Raw genomic sequence first — 16,081 nt, forward strand, 5'->3', positions numbered from 1 at the left:
CACTCTGTGGATTATTAAGAAGTTGTGGTGAGGTGGTGGTGGAGTGAATGAGTTTAAAAGTTATTTATGTTAAATTGATTTTTCTTTAGTTATCAAACGTGATAAACACAATGGCCCGGTAAATAAGTGAGTCACCCAAGTGAGACACACAAGCAGACAGCTGCTCTAGCCTTTTCTTCTTTTTAAGCTCCAATGAATAGAATAGAATAGAATAGAATAGAATAGAATAGAATAGAATAGAATAGAATAGAAACTGGAAGTTAAGAACTCATTTACCAAACAGGGTACAGAAGTTCCTGGAAGTTCTTAAGATAATAGAAGCTGACTTTGTGTTTTATCTAGCAAATATTATTGCATTTCAGTTCAGAGATCTGTGCATGTAATCATCTATGTGCATTTCTGTTGCTAAATTAGACACCCATTCCCACTTTGAGGCTCACTGGCCATGATGACTGTGTTCTCCATCCACTGCAGCATCCTGTTCGCACAGCAGGAAACCTGCAAGTAGGTTATGAGCTCAATGAGACTCTTCCCACTTATGTTCCCCAACAACTGGTATTCAGAGACACACCGCCTCTGATACTAGAGAATAAAGGTAAAAAAGGTAAAGGACCCCTGGACAGTTAAGTCCAGTCAAAGGCGACTATGGGGTACGGCGCTCATCTCACTTCAGGCCGAGGGAGCCGGTGTTTGTCCACAGACAGCTTTCCGGGTCACATATCCAGCACGACTAAAATGCTTCTTGCACAATGGGACACCGTGACAAGTGCCAAAGTGCACATAAATGCCATTTACCTTCCTGCCATAGCAGTACTGGTACCTATTTACCTACTTGCACTGCACTCACGTGCTTTCAATCTGCTAGGTTGGCAGAAGCTGGGACAGAGCAACAGGAGCTCACCCCGTTGCACGGTTTTGAACCACTGACCTTCCGATCAGCAAGCCCAAGGGGCTCACTGGTTTAGGCCACAGCGCCCTTTTACCTTACTAGAGTACATTGCCATCATGCAGCCACTGGTAACCTTATCGTCTATGAACTTGTCCAATCTGCTTTTAAAGTCATCCAAGATGGTGACCATTACTACATGTTGTAGTAGCTAGTTCTGAGTTCTGTCTAAACATACTTCATCTCTTGTCACCAGCCTTTCCCTTAAACTTGTTTGGGCAAGACTCCAATTTTCTGAAGTAGTCCTTCGTGCCTCAAATTATTTCCTTGACTCTGCTTGTTGACCATGCTGGCATCTTTTTGGCCTTAGTTGTAACTTTGCCCAGCTGTGATATACATTGTAGCTTAGCTTCTATTTATTGTGGTTTGAATAATCCTCAAGCATCTTTTGGGGGGGGGAGGGGGATTTTACTTTCTTGCTTTTCCCTTTCTGCTTCCTTTTATTAATCCCCTCAGTTTTGAATCTTTTGAAATCAAATGTGATAGTATTGGACACTCACATCCCACAAATATTGAATTCGACAGTTCTGTGGTCACTGTTTCTAATAGGTTCAACAGCACTTGCATTTAATACCAGGCAAACTACTAACACCATATTGGCCCAAAATATGGATACAATCCAGCCAAACCTAAGCCCTTTAAAATCTGATTGATCTCAGTCAGTGAAACTGAAATCAATAGGCTTAGAAGTGTTCCGTTTGTTTCTAATAGCTCAGCCAGACATCCCTTTCATTCATCACAGCAGCATCTGCATGACAAAGTTTCCATGGATTATGCCATTGCATCCAGTAGTGATGTATGGAAGTGAGAGCTGGACCATAAAGAAGGCTGATCGCCGAAGAATTGATGCTTTTGAATTATGGTGCTGGAGGAGACTCTTGAGAGTCCCATGGACTGCAAGAAGATCAAACCTATCCATTCTTAAGGAAATCAGCCCTGAGTGCTCCCTGGAAGGACAGATCGTGAAGCTGAGGCTCCAATACTTTGGCCACCTCATGAGAAGAGAAGAATCCGTGGAAAAGACCCTGATGTTGGGAAAGATTGAGGGCACAAGGAGAAGGGGACGTCAGAGGACAAGATGGTTGGACAGTGTTCTCGAAGCTACGAACATGAGTTTGACCAAACTGCGGGAGGCAGTGCAAGACAGGAGTGCCTGGCGTGCTATGGTCCATGGGGTCACGAAGAGTCGGACACGACTAAACGACTAAACAACAACAAATGCCATTGCATAGTTAGCCCTTGTGGTTCTTGGCAGGAAATGATACACATGTGTATGTTATGTTTCCTTCGCATTCTCTGTTCTTGAGGTGGCGTGAATGTGGAGAAATGATGTTGATTCAGAAAATATCTAGAAGCCCCATAATACATTCCAGTCACTGAAAATGTGAACAACCTGAGTTGTTGAGCACTTAGAAAATTGAACCGGATATGTGACTCCTACTACGTTGTCACTTACTTTATGGCTTAAGAAAAAAGGGCTGTTTGTTAGATCTGGATTGTGTTGAGCTCGGGTTGTGGATGACTGAGGCAGGTCAAAACAAGGCAAAAGTGGACAGAGAACAAGGTAAAATCAATCTGTGGCCAGCAAGAGCAGGATTTCCTAGGTCTGATCAAAAAGGAAGCCTGACCCAGTGGCTTCTGTAGTACTTGGAGAATGCTATGTGACTAGCTTATTGTTATAAAGAGACTTCCATGCTTGTGAGACATTGCCTTTCCTATGTGTAACAATTACAATGCGAATGATGATGGTGATGATGACAGGCAACATCTAGTTGGTGCAACTCTACATTGCCTTCAGCCAATGTGATATTATACAAGTGGAGAGAATGCTGTTGTGCTCAGGACCTGCTTTTAGGATTCCCGCAGGCACCTGGCTAGCCTCTGTGAGAGTGGGATGTTGGAATAGATGGGCAATTGGCCTGATCCAGAAGGCGCTTCTGTTCTTGTGTTCTTAATTAATTGCAGCAAAATCATGATTTCTGGAAGATGTATTCCACAGGGGTGGCGCATCCTGTTTTACTGCTTGAGGTGAAATAGGAAGTGCCGTCCCTCCCTGCCACCACTACCACCTCAGCTGCTGCGCTGCCACCACCACCAGTTCTCCGTTGGCTGAAGAGGTGGTGGGGCAAGTGGAGATGACGCTTTGTGGTTGGACTGGGTCTGCTACTCCAACCCTGTCAGGGACATTGGTGTGTCAAAACAGATTTGTGAGCAAATGAAGCTACCATAGGCAGTCCATTGGTCCTGGTAGCTTAAAAGAAGTATTGTTAGCTCTGGGTCTTTGGTGCCAAGCCCTGGATCTTCTGCCCCTTCCACCCATGTTTTTTTTTTTATATAAAAAAAACACATTTTAATAACTTTGCTTACAGAGTAGTAAGCACTTTGGATTTTGAAGGATTGCAGTTCCAGTGAGATTCCATACACCTTCTCTCTTAATTTCCCCAGAAGCATTGTATATATTTATGCAAACTTGTGTTATTGGCCTGTGTCCCATGTCTTTTAAGCACCTACTAACACCCCTGAAACTTGGTATTGTGCACTGTGACAGGCAGCAGCTCTCCTATGATCTGAAACAGAAAATAACCCTTTCAAGTTATATTATCAGAAATCCTAGCTCTCCGATTTTTATCATGCCTACACTGCAATGTGCATGCATACCCCATTAAAGTTTTGATATGCATCCTTATTCAGAAAGAACCACAATCATTGCACAAAACGGGTTGCACTTTACCAAATCTGGAGTGATGTCATTTTTTAATTATTTTGTACTATAATTTTTAAAGGTGTCTTCAGTGGTTTAATTCATCACCTTTTATGTCAATTGGTATTGATTGCCTTGTTCAGTTAGGCATGTCCACAGTGTACATAATAGTGCTTCTTAGCTAGTTTTTATATGCCTGTTGTCTTTGTCCATGGAGTTTTCTTGGCAGGGATACTGGAGTGGCTTGCCAGTTCCTTCTCCAGGTGGATCACGTTTAGTTAAAACTCTCCACTATGACCTGTCCATCTTGGGTGGCCCTGCATGGCATAGCTCATAGCTTCTCTGAGTTATTCAAGCCCCTTCGCCACGACAAGGCATTGATCCATGAAGGGTTTTTAAATTAGACCACCCACATGCTATTTCTTATTCCTTTGACCTCTTGCACCAGCAGGGCCGTCTTAAGCGCCCCTGGTGCCGTGGAGCGACGGATCCCTCTGGCGCCCCCCATTTCCCAGCGCGGTGGGCGGGTGGGTGCCGCGCGCAGCTGCGCGTCAAACTGGCGGGCCGGCCAGTGAGCGGGCGGGCACAGCTCGCGGCGCCCTCCTGGCGGGCCGGCGCCGTGGTGCCCTGCGCCACCAGGGGTCTACCTACAGCTGGCCCTGTGCACCAGCACACAGGTGCTGAGATTGCGGGTATCTATGATGTTTCACTGACACTAAAGACCAGGTACACTGTAGCATTTCAAAACACAACATTACCTGGCACAGTTGTTAGCGATCATGCTTTAAGACTTTCATTTCGATGTAAGCTCATTTCCGAAATCATTGTCTTTCTTAATGAGCCTGGTCTTTCATAAAACACAAAGAATATCATCAAGTAACCGTGTTCAAAACGTAAATGGTCCATGTTTGCTCATGCTGTCTTCTTTCATTATAATTTCTTTATAGTCCAAAGTGTTACCCTGTTTTAAAAAATGAGCATTGCTACAGAGGAAATGAAGTGTCCAATTATCTTCCTTAGTGAACCGTGACTGCAGATTTCTGTGTCTTTGTCCCCTTTTGCCTGAAGAATAAACCTCACAAACCTCACAACAGCACCCTTGTGGTGCCAGCAAATACACATTGGGCAGATATTTGGGAGGGCAGATATACACCTTCTACTGCTCTTTATGTGGAACAATTTAGCCATCTTAGGACTCTGCCCCATGAGATTGGCTTGCCTATCTAATAAAAACAACTTGCAGACACCCACTGTTTTCTACCCATAACCTAAGAATAAAAAGGCCTCTTTGCAGGAGCACGTTTGAATGTCATTGTAATGTCACCACTGTTAGCTGCATTTAATGTGCTTTGGGGGAAATGCAGACAGCATCACTTATAATACATGGCTCATTTGTAATGCTGCAAGCAATAAATCCAGAGTAATGTTATAATTTTGAATTCAGACAAGATTTCTGGACTGCGCCACACTACTAGTGTTGTGTGTTTTTTTAAACTACACATTTTTAATATTCAGAATTACATTTATATAATAATGCTTCAGGTAAGAACTGCCTTAATTATTTGAACTCTCCCTCCACTCTTACTTTTTTTAAAGCACCAAAGGCATTGAAACTGAACTTGAAATTATAGAAGGGATCGCGCATTCATTCATACCTGCAATTTCTGGCATTTCAGTTTGAACACTGCCTTTCATACTACAATGCATGTGGGGATGTCTAAATATATGATCCATTGATACTAATATATTGCATTAAAGTCCTAGTATTTTATAAAGTATAATTCCACTGTTGTTACAATGATATCCTTTGTGCATAGTAAAGTGAAGTACTGTATCCAAAACCACTTTTGCATTACTAGAATTTAGTTTTGCAGCCAGTTATATGTGTCATTAAGTAGAGTTGTCATATGTCCGGGGAAACGTGGACATGTCCTCTTTGGGGGGGGGCAATGTGCCCACCCAGGCAGATTTTTACATTTTAAAGGAAATGTCAGTGGGTTTTTTCAGGGGGTGGGGTTGGCTCAGGCCCTGGCTGCTCTGCATGTCGTAGCCGCTGCCAGCCCGAGCTGGAGAAAGAGGCGCCAGATCTTGTCAAAACAGCAGTTTTAGAAATCAGTTTGCTTTCTCGTGTTACTGATAGCTTTCAATAAATTAAAGTCTCTTTTAATTTCAACAAATCAGTTCACTTTATAATATAACACAGCATAGGAGGAAAGGGTTGCTCTATGGGTCGGAGGTTTGCAGGAAGAGGGGGGCAGAAGAAGCCCCTGGAGAAGCGAGAGGTTTCAGAAAGGTAAAGTCGACAATGGACCCCCCTTCTCTGCTTTGTATTGCAAGAAAGGAAATCGGAATAGCTACGAAGGGAGGCAGATGGCCAGAGAGGAGAAAGAAGAAAGCCACTGCATTGGATGCTGGGAGCTCTAGACACATTCTAGATCTACATTCTTCCAAGCCAGACCATTGGTCCATGGGGAGAGGAGAGGAGAGGGGCAGGTGAAGGAGTCCATGTCAGGATAAAAAGAACAGGAGGAGCAAGATGGTGCCTGAAGCAAGTCTCCTGTGAGCCTCAGCAGAGTGAGGAGGAGCTTTTAAAAATAATATGGATAAAGACATACTCCCGAAAAACAAGCTTATATCCCAGCCGGATAAGGACTCTGGGAGTCTCCAGACGACATTTTGAATTATCCTCCCTTCCTTTGAGGCTCCTCTAAAGCTCCTTTGAAATCCCACAGAAGCCACCCCAAACTCTAAAACTATTTGAGGCTAATGACAACGCTCCGAGTTCCCTTCAAATAAAGCCCTCAAATATACGGATGGGACAAAGTACCCCAAATCTAGTCCGGGGAAGGTACTCCCAAGACAGAGTTGTAAAGAACTGGGAATTTCTCTTACACAAGCTGCAGAACCCCCTCCCCCCAGGAAAAAACAGGTCAAAATCTTATATTATTTCAAACCAAAAGCAGACGATACAAGAAAAATTGAGAGTCTGCACTCTCACGAATGGTCTGTTGACAGCACCTGGTATGGGAAGGATATGGAAGCAACTGGAGGAGGGGAGGGAGTCAATCTGGCAACTGAGTTAAAACAGGCAACTCTAGAAAACGAGGTCCCTGAGGCCCAACTGGAGCAGGAGCCACTATCAGGAAACTCACAAAATAGGACAAATGAGTCCACCCAACCCGCTCTGCTCGGAGAGAAGGCAGGGTTCCCTCCGTTGACTGAGTCAGAGGAGTGGCTGCACAACACAAGAGCACAATACTTGGACTTGGACAACTATCCCTGCACTCTGACAGGGCTGGATAAAGATCTAACACAGCATAGGAGCCAGCTGCTAGGGGCCAAGGTCCCTTCGCTGCCACCCCAATAAAATATTTGAGGGGGCTGCCCCCCAAAGGTTGATGTGCATTGCCATTCAAATGGTATGAGAGAGCTGCATTTTGTTATCAATTATGTGGAGCAGGGCTTACCTTCCATATTTTATTTAAGTTGGCACCTCTGTAACACAGCATCTCAGTCCTCAGGGTTTTGGAGACCCTTAATGGAATAGCTGTTTTGACTAAATGATGCAAGTTGGCTTTGTCTGAAAATTCTGCACAGCAGAATCATGAAATGAACATGAGCATAGAAAGTTTACATTCATGAAATTATCTCAATATCCTTTCACCAAGGCATCTTGGATTAAAACTACATTGAAGTGCTCAGCTGTTTAAGGAATTAATATTTTAATTGCATTGTTTAACCAATTAACTCAGCCTCAGTGTTTAATAATGTATTATAGTCATAGGAAATAGTAAGTGAGACCTGCAGGCATAGGGCGGTATATAAATTCAATAAATAATGATGATAATAAGTCCAATAACTCGTATTGTTTGCTCCTTTTTGCTGTATTATAGTATTCCATTTGTTCTAAGTATATATTTACTTGCATGCAGGGATCTAGAGAGAAATCAGAGGCAATTATTACCAACAGATAATGCTTAAAAACTATCAAGAAATTCTAGGGGGTATATATATATATTCCTAGAAAATTAATAATAACAATAGAGCTATATTTTAGGATGAAAAGGTTATGGTGACATCATAGCCAACTACTCATGTTAGTCTGAGCTGTTAATGAAAATCCAAACCTAGCCACCCATATACGGTACCTATTCAGGATATTTATTTGTTTTTATAACTGCATCTCTATTGTCTGGTGCTATTTCCGAAGATTAGTCCATCCAATCATCATAATCAGTCATCTATTTTCCTACAGCAAAAAGAAAATATTTCTTTCTTTTTTATTGAAAGTACTGTTTTATCGAATAAAAAGAAAATTATGTTTGTATTGGCAAACAGACAACAACAAAACCTTAGGAGATTTGCTTGGCATTGCAAATTAATAGTGGAAAAACAGAAGAATTATAATTAGAAAGGAAAATAACTTCATATAGTTTGAGTGTTGGGGGGAGTGTGTGTGTGTGTGTGTGTGTGTGTGTGTGTGTGTGTGTGTGTGTCCCTCACCAGCGTCTTGGAAAATAATGCAATTCAGGCTGAGGAGAATTACCGCCTAGCAGATTCTATTTATCTGTAGCTTAAAAAGCAGCTGCGTTTTTGTAAAAACCAATGAATGTGGCAGTCCTACTTAAACGTAGAAGAAAAAGAACACCCCTTGTTTTGTAATAAGGGGATTTTCAATTTAAAAGCGAGAGAGGGCCTGTTGTGTGAAGTATGGTTATTACATTCATTGTATTCTATCTCACCCACCAGGAGGCTAATAATGAAGGAGTCAGTAAAGGAGGCCAGTGCCATGGGGGTTATCTCACAGCCCCAGATGATGGCTAAGTTGAAGAAGGCAGAATCGCTTTTGGATGACATTCAGGTCTGAATGATGATTTAGAGAAGAAAAGGCTATTCTTTCCAAGGTAAACAGTCCATTTCATCTGTCGGCTGTATATATCGGTCTAAAATATGTTTATATAGATATCTGTAAAATTTACTTTTATCACTTTCAGGTTTTTTTCTTTCCATGTGACAGTGAGCTTTTAGCAATGTATTTCTGAGACAAAAGATGCACTGCGGACTCAGCCACACCTAAAGGGAAGCTTTGAAAGAATTGCCAGGTTCACTTTTAATAATGAGATAAAAAATTGCCCACATGGAGTCAGCAGAAAATGAACCAGCGGCAGGCCTGCTGCAAATAATTCCAGCAAGGGCCAAGAGACTAGTTGAAAAATGACTTCATGAGGTGAATATCCTTAGTTCTTACTTACGGTTTAGTAACCATGCAATCATTTTCTCTTTTAGGAGCCATGAATGAAAGCGTATTTCAGCACAAGTGCATCTCCACGCTAAATGGCCCTCTGAACATTTGTCATTTGTGTTGAGTCTCTTTGACAGACCAGCTCTCCTTATTGCTGTAATTTATGACAACTAGTTTAATATATGTAAATAGGCACAAATAGCCGTCAAAAGGCTCCCAGAGTGGGAGACTTAATAAATGTGTGTGTCTGAAGCATCTATGTGAATGTGTGTCCGTGTCTTTGTTTGTCTCCTTGCTTCCTTGTGGCAATTTTGTCATCCTTCGTAGCTTACATTTTTCAAAGGGAGATGCTTAGAGGTGCACATTGTGGTTTCAATTCTTCCTAAGACAAGTTAAATATATGAACATATTTAACTTGGGTTCTGTAACTAAACTTTAATTTCCAATACATGTATGCTTAAGAGGACACAACTGGCATACATGGTGATATGTTAAGTATTACTATCTGGGCCCCTCCAACAAATGAATAATCAGTTTTCAGTGCAAACTAAGCTTGAGAATCAATCTATCATTGGGTCGTAGCCACTTTTGCTTTATTTTGCCCCATAAACAAGCACATAATCAAAACAAGTTTTCTGAAATATCTAACCCCAAACCGTTTTGTCAGGGCGATTCATTTTCTCCCCCCCCCCCTTTTATCAGACATGCAGCCTTTCCTTTTAAAAAATGGAAAAATTGGAGTCTGGGCTTCCTCCCTGCTGAACGTCCTGTAGCTCTTTGCTTCCTCCTTTTCATTTCAGGCTGTCAGCCAACAAGGGAGTGCAGCTGAGACAAACAATTTCCTTCTTCCACAAATAAAGGCTGCCATGCAATGCAAAAAGCACTGAAAGAAAACTTTCAACCCAAGGCTGTGTTTCTTAAGAAGACTCCCAAGAATGAAAGGATTGATCTGGCCCCAAGCCAATTTTGTTACGTGAATTTTGTTTGGCTAAGCAACAGCACAATAGTGGGGGGAGCAAAAAAAACCCTTCTCTACTCCTCTCCTTCCTACCTTGCCAAAAAGGTTTCATGACTCTGTTTCCCACATATCGGAGCCATGTGATATCACCATGCCAACCTAGCATTAATCTTCCCCCCAAATGACTGTTTCAAAAAAAAGAAGCCTGTAGCTTAACTTGCAACGCCCTGAAATTCAAAGCTGAATTAGGAACAGTGGGCATAATTAGGCCAAACTTTAACCATGTCCTGCTGATTTCGATGAAAAAGTTAATTATGTGCTTCTGTTTCTCCTGTTTATATCAAAGGGTTTAGAAGTACTTAACTTGGACTGGATTTGGCCCATTTTTCTGTTCTTTTCAAAAGACCGGTTGTCAAAAGAAGATAGGCAATAAAAAATTTTTAAGTACAGGGACTCCTATCACAGAACTAGCCATGTGCAACAACCACTGGGCATAAGGCAGTTGCGTATCCCCATCATAAAAAAGACTACATCCAACCAATTCACTGAGTTACTGATGAACATCACAATAAGGGTGCAGATGTATAGCCAGATGGGCATTGCAATCCTCATAGAATGAGCACAAGGAGAGTTATTTCCTGTTGGATTGAGTCAGCTATGAAAGGCAGAGCTGATTAAGGCTGCTTGAGTTGTGTATGTCAACATACATGCAGCGGCATATAACAAAATTGAACACGCTTGTTTTGTATCAATGTTAGTCTTATAGTATATTTTCACCCCAATATGATATTGTATTTGTTTCCCATTGCCCCCACAACCCGAGAGATAAAAAGGGAAATGAGTAGCTATTTACATTTTAATATATGCCACATAACACTTACCTAAAACACACTGAAAGGTTTGGGAGTGCATTAATCTGGACCCAGTTAGCGTCTTTTTGTCCCTCAAAAGTGCAACCTGAGATTACTGAAAATGAACTAGAGTTTCATATACAGTCTTTAAATCATTTGCATGTTTTATGCATGATAATTTAATTTATTTATGGCACCTCCTTTCATTTATGGGTTTCACTTATGCTAACCATAGTGTGCTAGACAAGAATAGGTTTGATAGGCAGCCAGAGAATAGTAATAGGTAAAAAAAATAGAGGAGGCTTTCAGTGGTAATCATTAGCTGCAAATTAAAATTAATCCTAACATCAGGTGTTTTTTGTTTTGTTTTGTTTTTTGGTTAAGGTTCACATTAGCTAATTTCCTTACCATATTGATTTTAGCCTTGTGTGGCATATCAGATATTCTTTAGTTTATGAACAAATGTGGAAGCAAATTTATTTCCAAAAGGCTTTGAATTTGTGATAGGTTATCTTATTGACAATTCAATGACCCTAGAGACTTGTGTTTCAATTTGGCCAATTAGTGGGAATATGAAGACTAGTAATTTCATCTATGTAATACTGTATTAGTCCCAAGTCCTATGGATTCCTAGCTTGATTCATAGCTGTCAAGTTCTCCCTTTTTTTAAGGGAAATTCCCTCATGCTGAATAGGCTTCCTCGCGAGAAAAGGGAAACCTGACAGCTATGGCTTGATTTGGAAATAACAGTACACGATCATTTCTTCCCTGGCTGATAGAAATGTGACTGTGGGTAGATGGTAGATTAAGTCTGATTTGGGATATATTTAGATCCAGAGAAAGGTTTGCCTTTCAGACAGTTTGTGGCCTTGAGTTTTGCAGCGCTGGTACTGACATCTCCATATTACCAGATCCCTGTTAATCTGAGATGCTTTACTGTGCCTATAGTGATGTTGTCTGTTCTCACCCCAAGCCTGAAAGCAAATGGCAACATCAGGAAAATACAGTGGGAAAGGCTGAAAGGATTCTTAAAAGTTTCCAAGGCAATGTTCATAGTTCCCTTGTCTTTTGTACGTGTTCAAAGATGTCTGTTCCAGTGCTATTTTCTGTGGTGTCCTGTCTATTCAGTGGATTCAATGGCTATGTGTTGTGACTGTCCCCCCGATCTGTTTAGCTAGCAACGTCTCTGAAGTCTAAATTGCTGTTAATTTGTGATGTAACCATTGTGGAGTGTGTGTTTCTTAATCACTGAAATGCAGTTTTAAAATGTTGAGTAATGTAGCATGAAATTCTCAGTTAGTTTGGAAATGGTTGTGAAATCATGTGAAGAAAATCAGTATTGCTTCTGATCAAGATAAATTCACTTTAGTGTTTTATGGCTTTTTATTCCTATGTGATAGTAATAAAGTCTCATGTAGGGATGGAAGCCATGAAATACATTGTGAAAAATCATCAACTAAGATGAGCCATCAGAATAGAATTGTAGTAGCAGAGCTGCTAACGATTATTGGAAAATGATGTAGTATGTTGTGTTGTTGACTTCCACGCTTGCACTGTTTCTTCATTGCCTCATCCTTAGAGTTTGAAGGATAAGGGAGCTAGTTTCTCACAAGATAATTCATCTTTTGAGCCAGCATCCAAGCCTTATCTTTTAATACATTTTTTTAATTTTTTTGTTATTAAATACAACACTGTGCATGAAACACTGAATTATGTGAGCTATAAAATAAACAAAACAAATTAAATTCTATTGCTTTAAGAGGAGGTCCAGGTTTCTTTACTCCCATACTCAGGAAATGATCCTCTAAACCGGAAGACAAGCTTTAGTCTCAATATTGTGCGCTGGCATGTTTTTTCTCAAAGCGTGTGCTGACATGCTGTTCTGACATGCCGTTCCTGACATGAATTCTGGGAAACTAGCAGGCTGATCCATTATGGTAGATGGGGAACTGCCTAACCAACCTCAGTCTGCCCATAGCCAACCCCCCCTTGTCTGCCTGGGGTTGCCACTGGTTGTCAGCTTCCTCCCCCTTAATCTCAGTGTTCCCCTTGTAGAACTCTGTCCATAATAGGCTCTGATTCCACCTACTGTTGACCTGCCCACCTTCTGCTCTGTTAGACCCAGTCACCACTGTGGACTAGTATAGTTCTGGGACAGGGGAGCAGTGTATGGGAAGCAGATGACAACCACATTGCTGTGCTGGTATACATGGTGCTCCTTTACAAACATGATTGCAGTGATATGGTACCTCAGCCATGCCGCAGGGGCTTCTACACTGCCAAGAGTCTGCCTGGATACACTCTATTTACTCAGCACCGTCAGTCATGTGTATATCACTTTCTTTTTTTTATTGGTTATTCTGATCATGATGTATGTTGGGGACTATTAAGCAACAGTGTTACAGTGCTATCATTTATTTTATTTTATTTTTGCATCCATTATTTCTCTGTCTTTCCTCCCCCCCCCAAAGTTAAATTTAATAAAACTCACTTTTCTCGTTTTCTGTTCCTCTCAAAAACAACAAATCTGACTTTCTCTTTTATCTCCACATCTCTTTCCCTAGTTGACTGTTCTGATGATGCAGCCCCAACAAGAGAAATAAGGGTTTTCCACTGCATGGCACACACAATTTAGGATGAAGTTAAATGACATGTTGAATGCATGATTACAAATTGCGCGTCATGGAGGGGTGCTAATCTGCATCAGAACTGGGGCATGGGAGAGAAACTGCCAAGGACATAAATAACATCTCCCTTCTTTTGGGGGGTGGGGAAGCTATTAATCAGGACAATGACATGGGAGGAAATAACACCACAGTCTCAACTCAGATAAGCGCTTCCTATGACTTCAGTCACATGTGTTGCCTAAGGTTTGTCCCTTAATTTTAAAGTATCACTTGTTTGAATAAAACAATTCACAAGTTTAAAAGTAAACTGAACCACAGTTTGAGGTTGATCGCTGTATGAACGACACCTTATCTTACACATTTATTGGGTGAGTTTTGATGATAGCAAAGTCCTCTGGGGACTTTGATTGCAAATAGATTTGATTTGCTATTGATTGCAATAGCCATAATATTGTCTTAGGAGTATGATCATGAGTCCTTTAGAGTTGATTTGAGTCCTATGAAATGCAGTGGCATGGTTTGAGATTCTTCATGTGTAATATTCCCCATGTGGAGGAATTGGCTGTTTCTACTTAGAGACAGAAGCTCCTTCTGCAATCAGTTTTTCCACTCCCATCCCACAATGGTGAATGTTAAACAATGACTATCTTTTCCAGGTCTACAAGTTGTGGAGGAATGAAGATATTTTCATAAGAGTGTATTAGAAGATTCCATCCCTTTCTACTTACCTTTGTGAAAGTCGAATGTGGAGATTCTCAAGCTGTTTCTTTCTTAATTTAGGGCTACTGGGTCTCAATCAAAAGCTGAGAAGAATTGCTCCTATTCAGTGGATTGGGTTTTATTTGCAGATGAATGGATGATCTACTACAAACTCAGTACCCAAGGATGCAGTCAAGAGTCTCATCTAGTCAAAAATTTTGCTGCATCTGTGAAGTAGCTTGTGTCCATAACAACTAAAACATAATGGTCCTTTGCAACTAGTACACCAACTAATTTGCACCTGGACTTTGTGGCAGAAAATCTACATGTAACAACATCTAGTACATGGCATTTTTATTGTGTTAAATAATGGGCATGAATACACTAGGTGGACTGACCAGTGTGCAGGTGGGGAAGGGCAGGTAGGGATGGAAAAATCACATACACTAATGTATTCTTCCTATTATTATTATTAAAAATGTTTATGCCATTCTTCATACAAAGATCACAGCGTGGTTTACAACATAAAACCACAAAAATACATACCATAACACAGTACCCTACACACCATCTCATCACTAAGAAGGATCTATCAAGCTGGTAAGGTTGAATTCTGACTGTATAAGCTGTGGAACAGTGTTTTCTGCTTTGATACTTTATTGAGGAGATTAAGTTGAAGGGTGGGAGATGCAGTGCACAACTTCACAGTGGTACAACGTTACAGTGGAATTCATTTCCACATCATGGAGTGATGGGCACAAACTTAAAGGGGGTAAATTCATGGACAATAAGCTTATCTATCTATGGCTGGTAGTCATGATGGCTATAGACTATGTCCTGTATGTGGCAGTATGCTGCTGAATACCAGATCCTGGGGAGCACAAATGCTATTGTATTCATGTCTTTCTTGTGGGTCTCCCGTAATCTACGGTAGTTCACTGTGGGAAAGTAGATGCTGGACTAGATAGGTTTTTGGTCTGATATTATGTTCTTAGGACTCAGCACATCTTTGGATGAAATATTATTGAAATAAGCTCAACTTCCAACACTCTGCTACGAGTGCAACCTAAAAGGTCCTGCATATGTATAGGGTAAACTTAAAACATCAAAAACAGAAGTAGCATGGCAATCAGTAGCACTCTTTCCCATGTCATGACGTAAAAGATGTTTGTTTCACATAATATCAACTTGACATCGTGGAGAATGAAAAACATGGATGCCACTGGACTTGGTCTCACTCGTACCTGAAAGTAACTCTTTTTTTGCCAATTTTATGGAATAGCTGCATAAAACAAATAAAGGTTTTGGAAAATGAATCCTGTATAATAATAAATCATTGGGTTTTTATTGACAAGCAGGATGATGTAACAAATCTTTGTGAAATGCTGTAAATTTCTAGAAAAACAATTTTACATATATCCGCAAAGCACAAAAAATTCTCAGTATGACCGAAGCTGCTGCAAATTACCTTGGTTATATTGTCTAATAAATTCTGCCTGTTCACTACATAATAGAGTTGTGTGTTTTTGTTTTTGCTGTTTAAACTGGTCACATCCATAAAATGTCTGCTCATCACCAGTCAGAAAGTGAAGTTCAGGAATCCTAACAAAGACGGATTCTATTTTAAATATGATTGCTTAATTTTCTAACAAAACATTTCTTACCCTTCTAAAAATTAGATGGTTCTTAATTATTTAAATGAATGACTAAATATACAGAAATCCACTGTTGACCTTTTGTATCTTAAATAGGTCTACCTATTAATTTGTAAAAACAAAACAAAAACACCTCAAGATGAATGTATTCTTTGTATGTTGAAACCAGATAATAGATTTTGAAAAACATCTGGCATGACCCTTAAACAAAACTCTTTATCTGTGATGGTGGTGGTGGTTGAGGGGAGTCACAGAACTATAATGTCATACCCTCAGATTTGTAACTTTTGCACCAGGTACACTGAAATACTTAGGGACGCGGGTGGCGCTGCGGGTTAAACCATAGAGCCTAGGGCTTGCCGATCAGAAGATCGGCGGTTCAAATCCCTGCAATGGGGCGAG

The 16,081-nt window shown here is 40.8% G+C and overlaps 1 long non-coding RNA gene across 7 annotated transcripts in view; it reads left to right on the top strand.

The window, feature by feature from the left end:
* LOC118091582 (uncharacterized) overlaps positions 1 to 15,537 on the top strand; it is a 97,866-nt gene extending 82,329 nt beyond the window's left edge. For 3 of the 7 annotated variants that reach the window (XR_015945838.1, XR_004693399.3, XR_015945837.1), the window contains 2 exons: positions 8,397 to 8,551; positions 8,642 to 9,148. This is a non-coding gene — a long non-coding RNA (uncharacterized LOC118091582). Of the gene's footprint in view, positions 1 to 8,396; positions 8,552 to 8,641; positions 9,149 to 13,981 lie in introns of those variants that run through there. The other 4 variants (XR_015945840.1, XR_015945842.1, XR_015945839.1 and 1 more) reach the window with 3 other exon arrangements.
* The last annotated feature ends 544 nt before the right edge of the window (positions 15,538 to 16,081 follow it).

The sequence above is a fragment of the Zootoca vivipara genome, chromosome 9, assembly GCF_965207765.1.
Source record: "Zootoca vivipara chromosome 9, rZooViv2.hap1.1, whole genome shotgun sequence".
Lineage (NCBI taxonomy): Eukaryota > Metazoa > Chordata > Lepidosauria > Squamata > Lacertidae > Zootoca > Zootoca vivipara.